Consider the following 16279-nt stretch of genomic DNA (forward strand, 5'->3'; position numbering starts at 1 on the left):
GAAGTAGGGGATCCTAGAAGCTACTAAGTGGTCCCTATCTGTTTTGGAGAGCACACTCGTGGTTCACTCTGACTCATGCTGGGACATGCACATCAATGACAAAGCCTGATATGTATACACACATATACCCTGACTGCCGTGAGGATCGAGCCACCAGCAATAATGCACCGCAGACAATTTGCATAATTTTTAAAAAATGAAGAAAAATTATGCAAGTTTAAAACAAAAGGCTGTTTGCTGTAGCTCAAAACACAGTCCTGCATGCAGGCAGTTCTAGACAATATAGTATCGGGCTACATACTGTCACACGATAAGAACAAATTTTCACAAAATACTGGCCCCTCATATACCATACCTGGCACTGAATTAGACCCGTCCGCGTGGCGTGCTCAAAGTCAGGCCAACAACACTAAAAAGAAAAGTAAACATCAGAAGAGTTAGTGTTAGCATCGTTTTTTAGTGAAAACTACATGACTCAAAACAAACTCTATTAAAGTTGAACCTCATCTCTGATTCATGCTGGGATGCCTCTAAGACAACCAAGTTGCTATACATTAATACTCAAGGAACATACTGGTGTCATCCAATTAATTTTAATTTTTTAAACTCAGTTTAATGTGATGTAAACTTGTTTATATTGTCACAACACAGCTGCCTCGAGGTACTTTGTACTGTAAAGACCCTGTAATAATGCAGAGAAACCCAGCAATCATGACCCTTTATGAACGCTAAGGTGGACAACGAGATGAGACTATACCTGCTGTGCTGTCTGTGGCCTTTTGTTCAAATTCTCTAAGCTGGTTAAGTAGAGGAAAAAGTCTGACATATTTCATGACCATTAAATGTTAGACAAGGCTCTGAAAACGAGGTTACAGTTACAAACAAAAACCTCTGCTTGTGCGCACAGACCCTAAATCACAACAAATAAGACAATAGTAAGACAAATTACTACAAAGTCTTGTTACCGCTCTTCATATAACAGTGTGACAAAGTCCTGAATGCAGCCTGCATGTTAGTACATCAAGGTCCATCTGAGCTTTAAGTAAAATACACACAGCTTTTCCTTGGATTTTAAGAGTTGCTCAGTTCATACAGGAACTGCAGCAGTCGGAGTTAACGTGTCGCTGTGTTGCTCCTCCGTGTCAGCCATTGAGACTAGTCGCAATTTATTCTGAGGAAAAAAAGAGAAACAACAAGACATTTTTAAAAAGTTTGTCATTTTATAATTTTTTTTACCTAGAACATAAACAACATAAACAAAAAAAGGATTAGGGCTGTGCGATATGACGATATATATCAGATTACGATATAAAAATGTCTATCGTTTCATATTATACACTATTCTTTGTTTTGTGGTGTTGCAAAATAAACTGTTTACGGCAATATTTTTTTCATGGTTTTGATGGTCACTGTAGTTGCTATATTATTTCTTAAAGTTCTCTCCTTCTCTTATACTTAAAATAACCACACTATGGACGGACAAGTGACTGTTTTTACGCGTACTTTCGTTACCAACAATGAGGATAAAACCATCGTGTGGCTCCGCCGTCCGCTTGTTTATTTTCCACATAAACCTTTCACAATAAAGCTCAAGTTTCTGTTGAGACTTTTCAAACTAAACTGAAATGATATACATTATTCTCAAACATAAAATTTCAGAATATGCATCAAACAAATGACCTCAAATAAAAACATCAAGTAACTATAAATGGCGCTTACAGTCACCACGCAGACGAAGGCACAGAGAATACCAGCATGGCCAGCAAGGATGAGGCAGAACCAGAAGGACCAGTCAAAAGAAATCGAGGACCTTATTGTTAAATGAGGGGCTACCTCTGTAGCATGGACATGGTTTGGTTATGAAAAGTCTGACACGCCCCAGAAAACTGTACTATGCAAATTATGCCACAAACTGGTCCCCACCACCACTCGAACACGACAAACCTCTTTAACCACCTACACAAGAATCACATGAAAGAGTTTCGAGAGAGTTTACGAATGAAAAGCAAAAAAGAGTCGTCAGGTGCTCAAAATAATCCTTAGACTCAAACGTTAGAACAGGCTTTTCCTTGCAGCACGCCGTCTAATAAATACTCAGAAAGAAAATGGCGGCCATTTAAACTCATGTCTAAAAATGTATAGTTTCATGCATCGGTCAAAACACTCGACTCCAGGTACACGACGCCCAACTGAAAACATTTCACATAAGTCGAGTTGCCCGAGAATCACAGAATTTACAGAAAATGCACTATTTTGTGATATATATCGTTATCAGGAGAGATACGTCTTATATTGGGATATGAGACTTTGGTCATATCACGCAGCCCTACAAAGGATTATAATTCACGTAGAGTTGCATACACATAACACCATTCTGTTGCAACAAAAGCAGTTTATAATTAAAGTAACATACATACCTTGAAAAACTAAATCAACCACAACATTAAACTCACCTTGTGTTTGTAGAGAAGGTGGTCAGGGTTTTTCTTCATTTCCTGAGACCAGCTGCTCTGGATCATCACCAGCTTGTATCTTCATCTTTTTTTTCACTCGGGGAAGTCTTTCCTTTTCTTGGCCATTGCTCTGCACTGGAAAACCAAAGTGTGTGATCAAAGGTGAAATAAGGGATATTTTTCACTATCACAGTAAAAATTATTTTAACATTAACTAAAATAAAGCTTAAGTCATGTTAAACCTAAATAACAATTATTTTAAAAAATGAGTCAGCAAAATATTCCTGACTTGTCTGGAGACAGCCGAAACCAGTTAACAAATAAATTAACAATTCTTTCTAAATAAAAACACGGAGTCTTTTGAAAATTATTATTTTGATAAAACGAAACATGAGTTTTAATACTTACCACAGAAATTTGAAGGCAGTTTCTCCAACTTCAGAATCCAAAATCCAGATGAAGCCTGAAAGAAGCCTAATGGCTGCTCTTGCGCTTACTTTTCCCTCCTTTTCAGGTTCTTTTTCCCACAATGCATTGCAGTAGTTGAGAAATACAGAAAAATACCTGTAAATGACTAATACGGAAAATTCCTTCACGTTTATACAGTAGATTGTACTGTATTTTTACGGATTTTTTTTACAGTGTACTTTCTTTAGAACTGGGATGTGGTTTAATTTAGTTAAATCTGCAAGCTTAGTAGAAACATTAATAGCTAAGTGTAACCCAGGTCCCACGTAGCTATGGTAAAGCTAGAGTATATAGTACAATGAGACTGGGCCTGGGTTCGTAGTGCTACTAATAATAATACCTGATACCCTCTAATTGCTATAATAAGGACCACCACAACTGTATTTTACACAAATTTATCCCTCACCGGGTATTTATTTAGACAAAAGAAATGAATAAAATAAACAGTTACTTTAATCAAATGGATTGAATTCAAATAAACAAACAAAAATACTGTAAAAATGACTACATGGATTTTAAATAAAAGATTATCAACCCAAAATACCTCCTTTTTAGGTATTTCAACTGTTATTTCAGCTACAACAGCTCACACCTTTAACATGGATGAATTTCAACCTTTGACAATAACTTTGATCAACTACACACTTACTCAATTTAAACCGATTGTGTAACAGTGGGCCCACACACACACACACTTTAACCTGTCCACACTACACCTGTAGCACGGTGCTTGATGCAGGCCTGATTCGAAGTTTGGGTGCGGTGAGGCCTAAAACTGATGGCCGCTTCACTCAAACTGAGCAATAAACAAAATATGTGCACTTTAGTTCCAGTTAGTACTCACGAGTCCAATGAGTTTGTTAGTGGGGCAATCAGAAACGGGCAGTTAGTTCACCAGTAGTGAAGACAGTCAGGGGTAAGAAAACAACAGTCAGGGGCGAGGAAACAACAGTCAGGGGCGAGGAAACAACAGTCAGGGGCGAGGAAACAGCAGGGTCCATCCGGGCAGAAACCTCTCTCTCCTTTCAGAGCGTCCCTCGGCTTCTAAACATATTTAAACACTTGAGCTACAATACCAAATGCTATCACATAACGATTTAGCATTAGCATGCTTTGCTGAAAATCACAGAGCTAAACATACAGCATGGTATCACAGCACATAACGCGGTAAGTTGCGCTAATTAGCAAGTCGCTAGTTAGCATCACATATCACGATATTATATCACTATAACGAATAGTTACAGTACAAATGTCAAGGCACACAGTCTCATTTACCTCTTGCAGATCACAAATAAGTACTATCAGGACCACGGGTAGTCGACCTCAATGACACACTTAGATGCAAAATCCACACCACGTTTGCCTTACGACATCTCTCTCTTCGGACTTAGCTTCTGTGTCCGCTCCCACAGATTCACACAAACCTTACCACTTGTCCCGCCCCCATAACAGAGAAGAGTGACATTGACTGGCTCGTCAGCACAACAACCAATGACAATACCATATTGAGATAACTGACACTAGATGGGTAAATAAACTTAGGTTACACCCCAACATATTTAGTGTGCACAGAAAATGAACTCTAAATCATGAAACCCTTTTACTTATTGGACTCTTAACTGTGGTACAAATGTATTTCATTTAAAGCATATGATTTTTAAACGTTTTATCAACTATTTATAGTTTAACCATTTTTTATTACAGTACACTTTTTCTTTATACTGCAAGCCCGAATAATTGCAGACAGGGCTACACCCTCCCCCTTCTAACCGTGTAGATGTCCTCATCACACCTCTGACTTCTCTTTAGCTTTACAGGGTGATGGTCATCCTCACTTCCTAAGAACTTCTTCGATGACTTAGAACGTCCCTTTGTTTCACTGACGTCTGGAGGGTTTAATTTTAGTTGAATGACCATACCATGGTGCATGATGGTAACAGGCTCACAAGATGGGTGACCTGGCTTTTCATAGGTCAATCTCAAGGGTGGTTTTGGTTTCCTGAGGGATTTTCGGGATGTGGAGAACTGTTCACTCTCATTTCTTGTACCTCTATGAGAATTGTCACTTCGGGTTCTGTTTGAAAAGGGTGAACTTGTTTCCCGTTCCTCCTCTTGCTCTCCCATAGACTCATTTGTCTCTTGAGCATCATATTCCAGCATAGTAGGTGTATCATCTCCAGATGAGTTTTCACTTTCTCTTACTGGTTGACTTTCTGCTTCTTCAAAATGTTCCTCCTCAGAAGTGTCATCCTCTTCCGAAGTCTGATGTGGCATTGCCAGTTGTCTCCTGACCTCTTGCACACCAAAACTTTGCGGATTATGGACAGCTTCAAACATTTCATCTGAGGATGCTGTGTCACTTTCTTCAACTGGATCAGGCGGTTTAACTGCTTGACTTTTCTGGGCACGATGTGCTCTGGTTACGGGTCTCCTAATGTGTCCTGTGTCATCCGATGGATTAGGCATCCTGACCATATAACCAATGGGCAACAGGTGGTCTCGATGGAGAGTTTTGAGTACACCTGGACCATGTTCTGGTTTTACCTTATAAACAGGCAGGTTAGGCAACTTCTCCACTACAACATACGGTGTAGATTTCCAACGATCCTGCAGTTTATGCTTGCCTTTTATTCCAACATTCTGAATGAGAACCCTGTCTCCCTTCTCCAAAGGCAGATCTCTCACGCGTTGGTCATAATGTGCTTTGTTCTTCAGATGATTTTTTGTAGCTGCATTTGATGCAAGTTTGTATGCGTCCTGCAACTCTTTTCTCATCCGTGAAACATACTGTTGGTAGGAGGACTCACTTTCACCATTTGGCGAGATTCCAAAGCAGACGTCGATGGGCAGTCTAGCTTCTCTCCCGAACATGAGATAATAAGGTGAGTACCCCGTGGCATCACTCCTTGTACAATTGTACGCGTGTACCAGGTGGGTGATATGCTGGCTCCAACACTGTTTCTTTGCAGTGTCCATGGTACCGAGCATTGCTAGAAGGGTTCTGTTGAATCTTTCCGGTTGCGCATCACCTTGCGGGTGGTAGGGAGACGTTCGTGACTTCCGAATCCCCAACATGGACAACAGCTCCTTGATCAGTCGACTCTCAAAGTCTCTGCCCTGATCAGAGTGTATTCGTGCAGGTAGACCGTAGTGCATGAAGTACTTCTCCCACAGGACTTTTGCAACGGTAATGGCTCTTTGATCTTTGGTAGGAAACGCCTGTGCATAACGTGTATAGTGATCTGTCACAACTAACACATTTGCAACACCTTTAGAATCCGGCTCTATCTGTAAGAAATCAATGCAGACCAAGTCTAGAGGGCCATTGCTTGTTATCTGATTCAAAGGCGAGGCACGCTGAGGGAGCGTCTTCCTGGAGATGCACCTTCCACAAGTGCGAATATACTGCTCAATCTCAGCTGCCATACGAGGCCAGTAAAACCTCTCTTTAATCAGTTCTGTTGTTCGCTCTGCTCCCATGTGCCCACACTCATCATGCAGAGACCTTAACACCATAGACCTGTATCTTGCTGGCAAGACAAGCTGCCGGCTTTGTTTTCCAGCCATTTTTTCTTTTACTCTGTAGAGTATTCCATCACTCAACTCCAATTTGCGACTTTCACGGAGGAGCATCACAGTCTCTGGCGAGTCAGTTTTAGAGCGAGCAAACTCTTTATTGCTCTTGATGGCTTTCTTCAATGGCCCAATGGTAGGGTCCATATCTTGTGATGTTTGAATGTCTTTTGGGCTCAGCTGATCGAGGATGTTTACGCTGAGATTCACAGGAAATGCATAGGCTTCTGGTACTGCAGAGGCAGGAGCACCAAGTTGATCCACCAATCTGTCAGGTACAACTGCTCCTTCCCTGATGCAGGCTCGTTTACAGAGAGCTTTAATGCCAGCAGGCAGGATGGAAGTCCATTCTCCAACTTCCTCTTGGGCATACTGTCGGGACAGCAAGTCAGCATCAATGTTGTGGCGCCCAGGGCGGTACTGTATGGTGAAATCATACGTGGCGAGGGCAGCGAGCCAGCGATGCCCTACAGCACTGAGCTTAGCCGAGGTCAATACATACGTTAAGGGGTTATTGTCAGTCCTGACAATGAATTTGGCACCATACAGGTAGTCGTGAAATTTATCCACAACGGCCCACTTTAATGCCAAGAATTCCAGTTGATGAACTGGATAGTTACGTTCTGAGTCTTTGAGCTTTCGGCTTGCGAAAGCTACCGGCCTTAGGCCCTCGGGGTGTTCTTGGTTCAAGACAGCACCTAAACCATTCATGCTGGCGTCCACATGCAGGATGTATGTCTTGGTGGGGTCAGCAAATGCCAATACTGGAGCATTGATCAGACATTCACGGATCTGTTCAAAAGCAGCCTGGCAGGCTGGAGTCCATCGTTCCCCAAACGGCTCGGATGCTTTAAAATAGGTGTGGTTTGGGTCTACACTCTTCTTGGCTTTGGGGTCTTTCCAAGTGGGTGCATAACCCTTGGTGAGTTCTGACAAAGGACGGACAATGGCGGAGTAGTTGGCTATGAACCTCCGATAGTAACTACAAAATCCGAGGAAAGACTTGAGAGGTTTCAAGTGAGTGGGCACTTTCCAGTGTTTCACCACCTCAACCTTCTCTGGATCGGTGGCTATTCCATTGGTGGATACAATGTGACCCACATACTTAACTTGAGGACGACAGAATTGACATTTGTCAATGGAGACTTTCAAACCAATCTCCTCTAGTCTGTCCAACACCTTAAAGAGGCGTTGCTCATGCTCTTCAAGCGTTCTTCCAAAGACAATGATGTCATCCAAATACACAAGGGCTTCCAGAAGATGCATGTCCCCAACAGCCTTTTCCATTAAGCGTTGGAACGTTGCAGGAGCTCCAGTGATCCCTTGTGGCATGCGCTCAAATTGATAGAAGCCCAGGGGGCAAATAAATGCCGTCTTTTCCTTGTCCTCCTCAGCCATTTCTATCTGATAGTAGCCACTACGCAGATCTAGGACTGAGAACCATCGGCTGCCTGACAAGGAGTCCAAGGCATCATCAATGCGTGGCATTGTATACTGATCAGGTGTAGTGCGGTTGTTCAGTGTTCTGTAATCAATACAGATTCTTATGGCCCCATTCTTTTTCCGCACAACAACAATTGGGGAGGCATATGGGCTACGGGACTCTGTTATAATGCCAGCAGCCAACAGCTGCTGTATGTGTCGCCTCACATCATCAATGTCGGCTGGGGCTAGTCTCCTTGACCTCTCCCTGAAAGGTCTAGGGTCATGTAGACGAATGTGGTGTTCAACACCTTTAGCCAAGCCAACGTCCCACTCCTGCATTGAGAAGACATTTCTCCTCTCAGCTAACTTCTGCCGAAGTCTACTTTTCCACTCCTCGGGGATAGGGGAGTCCCCAAAGTCAAAGAGGTTTGGATCTATTTTCTCAGTGGCCAGGTCAGAGGGTTGGACTGGGGTGACTGTATCCACAGCAAACATTTCAGCAATGACAGATCCCACTGGTATGGAGACCGTCTTGGTGGACTCATTTTGGAGGAGCACATTCAAACTATTGCTGTCTATACCAGCATCTGAGAGCACACCTGGCTGTACCAGCACGCCGGCGGGGAGTAACTGGGTAGAGGGTGCATCAATCAAGATAAGGTCTTTGGAGGGGGCACTGTGCCTGTCTACTTTGCAGGTGGCATAGCAATTTGCTCCTGGGGCGATAGAAAGAGGGCAGGGCCCTTTCCATTTTATCTGTCCCAGCACATCATTTTTTGGCAGTTGCTCCTGTGCCCTAATGGGGGCATACACAGACTGAATTCTCATGGAATGAGCTGTGTTCTGGTCACCTTTCATTTGCACCAAGTCCCATAAGCGGCGGAACAGAGACGTATTGGTGCCCACCAACACGGGGGTTTGTTGCTGGTTTTTCGGGTCAGGACAAATCAATGCGAGCACTTCTACTCGCCCGGAGACACCAGTGATCTCCTTGGTAAACTCCATCTCTACAACAACATAGCCTTTGTAGGGATACTCTGTGTCAGCAAGTCCCCAGAGTCCCAAGCGAGAGAGAGGTTTTATGGGGACATCTTCCAAGTGTTGGTTATACCAGCTTTCAAAGATAATAGTCACGTTAGACCCACTATCAATAAGAGCATCACAGGCCACATCATTGATTTTGACTGTGTGAATAAATGACGGGCCTACAAGACCCTCAGGCAGGCCTGTGTCAGTTTCTGGGACTTCGACCTTGTTGGTCCAAGCAACGCATTGCTCTTCTCCGGTAGGATTTGGGTCCTCCTTGTTAGGACCAGATACTCCTCGTACTAATCGTATGAGTTTTCTTATGACTTTCTGCGGGTTCTCGGGTGCAGTGCACCTTGTAGCTATGTGACCATTTTCTCCACACTTATAGCAGAAATATTCATCACTCTCTCTAGCAGATGATGCTTTAAAAGAAGCAGGCTTGGGGTAAGAAGCTGCTTTGTCTCTGCGAGACTGAGTTGAGTGTTCTTGTGGGGGCTCACTTGTAGACCTCACCGCCATCACACTCATTTTATTTTCTAGTGCTTTCACTTGCTTTCTGAGTGCCCGTATTTCGCTCTGCGAATCACTTTTCTGTTTTTGCTTCTCTGTTGGGGGTTTGATGGTGCAATCAGACAGCGGTTGAATTCCTGAGTGGTTTCTTTCCTCTAACTGTGCTCTCAACTCTTGAATCTGAGCTTGCAGTTCACTCTGAGTGACCGCTTCAGACTCTTTCTCCTTTTCCACCTTCACTGTGCGAACCCTTTGGTGACACTTAGATGTGGTCTGGCTTTGTTTGGCTGCTTGACGGCCTTCCTCTTCCATCACCTCTCTTAACAAGTTCAGGAATGAGGGAGGATTTTCCATTCGCTCCCTTATTTTCAACTGAAGCAACATAAGCTCAGAAGTGGATCCTTTAACTAACTGCTCTAACCGAGCTTTGTTAGCAGCACTAACTGGTAAACCACCTCCCTGGACTACTTTAACAAGAGACCTCTCTAATCTTCGCAGAAACTCAGACAGGTGCTCACCAGGCTGTTGGTGAAGGGCTCTGAATGACAGATAGAGCTCCTCTGCGGACTCTACTCTGCCAAAAATGGTCTCTATGGCCTCTATGTAGTCCTGGGAACTAGCATCAGGTTGAGTCAGACGCACGGCCTGAATGATCTCCAAGGCAGGCCCTTTGAGACTTTCCAGTATGCGTCTACGTTTTTCTTTATCGGAGCACTCGCCTTCATCTACTAGGAGTCTCGCTTGCTCCAACCAGGTATCCAAGACTTCTTCCCCAGCTGGGGTGGGAATGACCCCGGAAAATGTCCTTAGACGTCTATATGGATGGCTTTCAGGCTGTTTGTTTGTTCTGACCATTAACTCACCTACTGCACGGATGATGGCTTCAGAATTACCATCCACTTCCCCTCCGTGGGTGCGTAACCCTTGGATATCCTCTAAGGTTTTCCCTTCATTCTGCAGAAAAGTGAGTAACTTTCCCTCAAAGTCATCTGGCTGAGGTTCAATGTAGTACACTGCTTTCCAGCCACTTCCACCACTTATTGGCATTATCTCAGGGGGGATTGTCGTGGGGTTTATCTCCTCACGACACTCACACAACACCATTAATGATTTTAGTTGAGAGTTAAACATTTTTCCCTTAACTACTACTTTTCCCAAAGCTTTGATAGTCCCTGCTGTTTCTTCTATTTCATCTCTCGAAACACCTTCCGGTACCCCATACAATAGTAGAGCATGTTTCAAATCTATTGATTCCCCTTTGCACCAGTTGACCAACTCAAGTTGTGACGGTCTGCTCCTTTGTTGTGTCATCATTGCTATCTGGTTTATTTTTTTGTTGCACGTTTGACTACTTTAACAATTTGACAGTTGTGGGGTCGACCTGTTATCCTCTTGGTCCAAAAATAAATTTAGTTTACTTTAGTTAAATATCCCAGCGGTGCCTCCATTTATGTAACCCAGGTCCCACGTAGCTATGGTAAAGCTAGAGTATATAGTACAATGAGACTGGGCCTGGGTTCGTAGTGCTACTAATAATAATACCTGATACCCTCTAATTGCTATAATAAGGACCACCACAACTGTATTTTACACAAATTTATCCCTCACCGGGTATTTATTTAGACAAAAGAAATGAATAAAATAAACAGTTACTTTAATCAAATGGATTGAATTCAAATAAACAAACAAAAATACTGTAAAAATGACTACATGGATTTTAAATAAAAGATTATCAACCCAAAATACCTCCTTTTTAGGTATTTCAACTGTTATTTCAGCTACAACAGCTCACACCTTTAACATGGATGAATTTCAACCTTTGACAATAACTTTGATCAACTACACACTTACTCAATTTAAACCGATTGTGTAACAGTGGGCCCACACACACACACACTTTAACCTGTCCACACTACACCTGTAGCACGGTGCTTGATGCAGGCCTGATTCGAAGTTTGGGTGCGGTGAGGCCTAAAACTGATGGCCGCTTCACTCAAACTGAGCAATAAACAAAATATGTGCACTTTAGTTCCAGTTAGTACTCACGAGTCCAATGAGTTTGTTAGTGGGGCAATCAGAAACGGGCAGTTAGTTCACCAGTAGTGAAGACAGTCAGGGGTAAGAAAACAACAGTCAGGGGCGAGGAAACAACAGTCAGGGGCGAGGAAACAACAGTCAGGGGCGAGGAAACAGCAGGGTCCATCCGGGCAGAAACCTCTCTCTCCTTTCAGAGCGTCCCTCGGCTTCTAAACATATTTAAACACTTGAGCTACAATACCAAATGCTATCACATAACGATTTAGCATTAGCATGCTTTGCTGAAAATCACAGAGCTAAACATACAGCATGGTATCACAGCACATAACGCGGTAAGTTGCGCTAATTAGCAAGTCGCTAGTTAGCATCACATATCACGATATTATATCACTATAACGAATAGTTACAGTACAAATGTCAAGGCACACAGTCTCATTTACCTCTTGCAGATCACAAATAAGTACTATCAGGACCACGGGTAGTCGACCTCAATGACACACTTAGATGCAAAATCCACACCACGTTTGCCTTACGACATCTCTCTCTTCGGACTTAGCTTCTGTGTCCGCTCCCACAGATTCACACAAACCTTACCACTTGTCCCGCCCCCATAACAGAGAAGAGTGACATTGACTGGCTCGTCAGCACAACAACCAATGACAATACCATATTGAGATAACTGACACTAGATGGGTAAATAAACTTAGGTTACACCCCAACATATTTAGTGTGCACAGAAAATGAACTCTAAATCATGAAACCCTTTTACTTATTGGACTCTTAACTGTGGTACAAATGTATTTCATTTAAAGCATATGATTTTTAAACGTTTTATCAACTATTTATAGTTTAACCATTTTTTATTACAGTACACTTTTTCTTTATACTGCAAGCCCGAATAATTGCAGACAGGGCTACATAAGTATTTAATATTTCCAGATTGCAGTGGGGCAAAAGAAGAATTATGGAAGGAGCAATTCAACGGAAGAACTGCAGATTTTAACCAGTTTATTGAATAATCTGAAACTCTTGAAAAAGAGTTTATTAGCGTGACTATCTCAGAGAGATTGGTTTGTGAATGTTGGAGGAAAAGCAACACATCATCTCCATAAACACTGATCTTATGTTCTATGTTCTTGCATTTTGTTCATTATTTCCTGACCTTGGTCGGACACGTAGGCTTCTTCTAAAGATTTGATGTTTTTTTCTAGTTGCTGAATGTTTTTGTTTTCTTCTTTCTTTTTATGTGATGAGAAAGAAATTATTTTCCCCCTCATCACAGCGATGGACAAGTGAGAAGAAAGAAAATTCCTTACTGTTGGGGTGAAGGGAGCGCCATGTGTCGCAAAGCCCAAAGTGGCTCATATACTGTTTGATTATATTTGTGTACTGCTGACAGCGCTGAGGTCCTGCTGTTTTGAACCTTTACATTTCTTTCCCCAAGACCAAGTGTGCAATCTAGGTGTTCAGAGACGTGACTGGGAACAGGACCTTGCGTCGTTCCAGGATCTCTTTAGGGAACTGGTCGTTCATGCTGAAGTCCGTTCCTTTCAGCTCCCTGCTGCGACTCTTCGCCTGCTCCTTCTGCTTGAAAAGACTAAATTTGGCCACAATAGGACACAGTCTCCCGACACCAGGCCTCATAGCTCTGATACGATGGACTGAGTCGAAGCAGTTGTTCTTTATGGTGTCCTCAGGAAGCTTCAGGTGGGTCTTAATGAAGGTTTTAACCGTTGATTCGTCGTCCTCTCCAGCAGACTCTGGGATACCAGAAGACACAAGGTTATCTCTCATGCTACGGGCCAGGAGATCAATTACAGTCTCTTTTATTATTTCATTTTCAATATCAAGCTGGGTCACATTCTCAGTTAGAGACTTGACCAAGTCCCGTAGTGAGATGGTTTCAGCAGCGAGTGTTTCCACCTGCTGCTGGCTGATTTCCCTCAGGGATTTAAATTCCCGGTGTAAAATCTCCACCAGGGACAACCTCGCATCGAAGCTGGACAATCACTTATTGATTGACTCCAGGATGTCGGTAAAGTGTTTACCGACGATGTTGTACTGGTGGAGTCTGCCGGACGACTGCCGGCTGGGGAAGATGCGCCCTGGGACCTCTTCATAACTATCCGGTCTTTAAGTCTGACATCATTAGCCGTGACTGGGCCCAAACTCCGCTACAGGTCTCAGAGTCAAACGAACACTGCGACATCACTGAAGGTTACAAACTGTCTAAATTCTTTCATCTTTAATCAAATGATCAGCATTGCTGCTTTACCAGTTGTAACAATTAAGTTTAACAGCCATTTATCAAGACATCACATATTTGCATAAGTGCTCTAACGTTTTCGGAGATGCCCGTTACCCACCAGCTGACCGCATAGCTGGACTGGCCATTGGGCATCCCGGGCATTTGCCCGGTGGACTGATGGTAATTTTTCATTTTTATGTTTGTTTTTGTAATGGTATAAACAATGAAAGGTGGTGGATTAGCCAATTGGTCATGGTCATTGGTCACAGCTGTAAAAGCTGCTGCTCATGATATCGGTTTGGAAACATGAAGGTGATACAAATCAGGCATATATACCAACAAGACAGTGTACATCACTGTCACAAGAGTGTTTGTTTTAGTTCAAAGGCTTTATGGTTTTTCCTATAATACCTGGTGGTGTAGTCGGTGATTTTTTTGTCAGTTCAGCCTTTTATATTATGTTTAACACGAGTGACCACCCGGTCAGCTGGTGGGTAACAGGCATCTCCGAAAACGTCAGAGCACTTGTGCAAATATGTGATGTCTATTATATGTGATGGTATTTGAAGTTTACACAGAAACATTCTCGCATGAAAATATCTTAAAAGTTTATTTTGTGACGCAGACAGAGTAATATTTCAAACTCTGCCACTCTGTCTTCCTCCGCCACTGCCTCGTTTGAGCTTTGGACGAAATGGATTCTGGGATATTGCATTTCGTCATTTCGAGCTGATTGGAGACCAGAACAGCCAATCAGATTTTTTTGCATCCAAGTCTGTGATTGGCTGGTTTTGTGGCACAAATATAACGGTGTAGAGAAAGAGTTGAGCGTGCACAGGCAGAAATGTTGAGAGCGCGAGCAACACATTGCGAGCGAGCACAAATGCAAAAACTGAGCGAGAGGGGCTGCTGGTGTGTGTGTGGATAATAGCAAACACTGAAATACAGTTTTTGCACGCAGCAATGAATTTTGTTCACTCAAATTCAGCTTTTCTTCACTCGAAATAAATTTCTCCTCAAAATGCAACACTTGCACCTGCAAACTTTTTTTTACGTGCATTAAAATCTTTTTTACGTGTGCTCAGAATAGTGGCATAAAAATAACGCCATAAATTAGAAGTTAGCAGGAAGTTAGCTCGCTAGTTTCCACCTAAACATGATATAGCATGTTCTGACTGAGCGATCTCCGAAAAAATTAAAACGTACAGCTCTGCTATCACTTCCAACATAAATGAAGACAGAAAACTAAACAGCAGTGACGTTTGTAGGGTTACTGAAGTTTGGCTAGCTGCTATATAATGATGTGCGACGTGATCGCTAGCGACACAGCTATGTTAGCATAGCATAAACAGTGAAGCTGGAGGATGAATGCTAACTTTTTTCCACTTGATAAAAGTTAACATGAGGGCTCCCGGTGGTTAGGGACAAATGCAATCGCATGGCAGGATGCTGTAAACGGACCAAACTTAAGCCAGGAGAACAACTGAGATAATCCATCCACAATACGAGGTTAGTCATTAACATACTGCTGCATGGGCTGGGCTGTAGTTACATTGTAAGGATTTAAAAACTGAGCTTTAAAATGATTAGCGGTAATAAAAACTGAGAGAGGCCGACAGTGTTTTTAGGGGCTTGTTCAGATTGATTAAAACAAGATACAAAGCTTTAAAACATGTTAAAAACACAACAGCCTTATTAAATGCAGGGTATTTTGAGCATAAAGCTCACTCGCATCACAGTCTATGCCTGCATCTTGGGTCCTCCTTCTCAACACCACACTGCTACCCCAGCCGTGACAGACAACACAACCAAACATGGACCCAGCGGCATTCGTACCTTCCGAGGAGCTTCAGGAGGAATTAACTGACTCTGTTTCGAGGTGGATTAGCCTGTGGCTCGGGCATGAGCAGAAGGAGTTTCGTCACGCCTTGGAGACAGGGGCTACAGAGAGTGGTTTCCGGCGTGCGCAGCTCCAGTTTGTCTCATGTGTGCCAGAGGTCTGCGTGCCTGCTGATTCTGTGACTGTTTCCACTAGAGGGTCCAAGGAACCGATCCAGCCTCCTGCTTTTGCTGGAGGGTCCGCTTCAGCCTTCCATCATTGCTGGGGGTCTGAGGAGCTGCTTCAGCCTTCCATCTTTGCTGGAGGCTCCGAGGAGTACAGTCATCACAGTCACCTGCAGCTTCCACCGGAGCGTCCGAGGAGCCGGTCCAGCCATCACCGTCGCCTGCAGCTTCCACCGGAGCATTTACTCTGATGGTCTGTCATGACAGACCATCAGAGTAAATTTACAAAAGATTGATAAGTGTATTTGCTCTTATGTGAATGCATCTTTTATCTGATGAGCTCTGTAATGACAATCTACTACAGTTACATTATTACACAACTCCAATATGAAATCCAAAAAGGGCAAACACCATTGACTCAGCTGTTTACAGGGCAGCATCACAGTTCACCTTTACTTTTATGATCAATGAATACAAGTGCGTGAACAGGCAGATGAACTGAATGGGAACATGATAATGGCATTGTTAAATG

At 43.0% G+C, this 16279-nt stretch overlaps 1 long non-coding RNA gene across 1 annotated transcript; it reads right to left on the minus strand.

Moving 5' to 3' along the window:
* Positions 1-682: 682 nt before the first annotated feature.
* LOC309718702 lies at positions 683-3093 on the minus strand. Its single transcript, XR_014280056.1, has 3 exons — positions 2862-3093; positions 2454-2588; positions 683-1171 (listed from the first exon to the last, which is right to left on the minus strand). It is a non-coding gene; the product is annotated as an uncharacterized lncRNA (long non-coding RNA).
* Positions 3094-16279: the final 13186 nt, after the last annotated feature.

The sequence above is a fragment of the Aulonocara stuartgranti genome, assembly GCF_965226115.1.
Source record: "Aulonocara stuartgranti genome assembly, chromosome: 12".
NCBI classification, from domain to species: Eukaryota; Metazoa; Chordata; class Actinopteri; order Cichliformes; family Cichlidae; genus Aulonocara; species Aulonocara stuartgranti.